The sequence below is a fragment of the Peromyscus leucopus genome, chromosome 4, assembly GCF_004664715.2.
Source record: "Peromyscus leucopus breed LL Stock chromosome 4, UCI_PerLeu_2.1, whole genome shotgun sequence".
In the NCBI taxonomy this organism is placed as follows: Eukaryota; Metazoa; Chordata; class Mammalia; order Rodentia; family Cricetidae; genus Peromyscus; species Peromyscus leucopus.
This window is the reverse complement of record NC_051066.1, coordinates 76,288,491-76,290,069: the sequence shown is the minus strand read 5'-3', so window position 1 is coordinate 76,290,069 and position 1,579 is coordinate 76,288,491. Positions and strand designations below refer to the sequence as shown.

The window sequence follows — 1,579 nt, the reverse complement described above, 5'->3', positions numbered from 1 at the left end:
AATGGAAAACAAGGAACAGTTATGTGTATACTTAAGATGGATATTCCCAGTTAGCCTCAGAAATGGCCTTGGTGGTGAAGCAGCAGAGCTGCTAGTTGTCTGTTTGCCAGGGAAAGGTGGAGGGTGCTTGGGACAGGATCACCAACGGCCCCTGCGGTATTAACCTTAATGCCCAGAGTCTGTAGATGTTGCCTTATGGATGCAAATGGAATATTCACTAATATTTTGTAATTTTTATATTTATAAAATATGTCATAACCATAAAAAGGAGACTGTAGATGTTATAGTTAAGGATCTTGAATCGGTAGTTGGGTTTCTGGATATTTGGGCCTGTCCTAAAAACTCTATCAATAAAAATCAGAAGAGTGTTAGATATAGAGATAGGGATGGGAGTAGATACTGTAACCACAGAGGCAGAGAGGGGACTGACATGGCCCCAAGTCCAGTCACCACCCTAAATGGAAAGAGGTTCTCCATGAGGGCCTCAAAGGAGCATGACCTCTGCTCAAACTTGAAGGTCATTCTGGAGATTCTTTTTTTTTTTTTAAGTTGTTTTCAGGTTTATTGAAAATATGACAGAACAGATTCAAATGGCTCCACATGTTGTTGTGAAATTCATCCCAACTGTAGGCTGAGTGACCTGCAGGTTAGAAAGGCTGCCGAAGTCCAGACGCTTCAGCATTTCCTTGGTGTCAGGATCTACCTCAGTGATCTCCTGATCCAGGGCTGAGATCTCAGGAACATAATTATCTCTCCTTTTTCTCTCTTTTTCCTGCAACTTGATTAGAGATGCCTCTCACAGGACCTCTCTGAATCCTCTTCATCAGATGTGTGACATAGCTGATTATCTTATTGCAGAGTTTCTTGCTAGGGATAATGGCGATCTCCTTGCACACACACCTGTTGGTGTGGAAGTCATTACCCAGGTGCGTGTAGTACTTCTCGATGATGACCCGGGACACCTTCTTTACAGTCTTGATGTGAATGCGGCCCATGTTGATGGGTCCCGGTAAAAGCCATTCTGGAGATTCTTAATTTGAACCTTTAGTCTCCAAAACAGAGAAATAATTTCTGTCACTTTAAGTTACCAAGTCTGTGTTGTAATAGCAGCACAAGAAACCAATTTATTCCCCACTTCGGCCATCCATTTTCCCTTCTGTTTGCCTCCACGGTGAGGCTATGGTAGCAAGTAAGATGGCAGTGGCGCTCTCTGAGTCACAGCAAGGAAAAGTTGATTTTCTGGCACTTTATGATTTATGGGGGATCTTGGAATTTTTTTCCTTTGTAAAAGCAAGTATGATTGGCAAAATTTCTCCAATTTTGGGAAAAGAAAACCCCCTTAATGTTTTATATTTATCCTGGAGCCTTCAAGTCCTCCAGTCCTAGGCAAATAAAATGACTCCATATCTGATTGTATTTATTTTCAGGACTTTGTATCTTTCTTGATATTTCTTGGGAGGAGTGTAGTTGGTTCTATGCTTGATTATTTTTTTTTTCTTGCTTCTATTCTAGAAGATCTGTTGAGATGGCTTTGTTGCTGCTGTGAGCTATTTCCAGTCCCATGCTTCTGGGAAAGAAC

The 1,579-nt window shown here is 41.5% G+C and overlaps 1 pseudogene; it reads right to left on the bottom strand.

Annotated features, from left to right (window-relative positions):
• Nucleotides 1–586: 586 nt before the first annotated feature.
• On the bottom strand, nt 587–995 carry LOC114710746 (annotated as a pseudogene).
• Between the last annotated feature and the right edge of the window lie 584 nt (nt 996–1,579).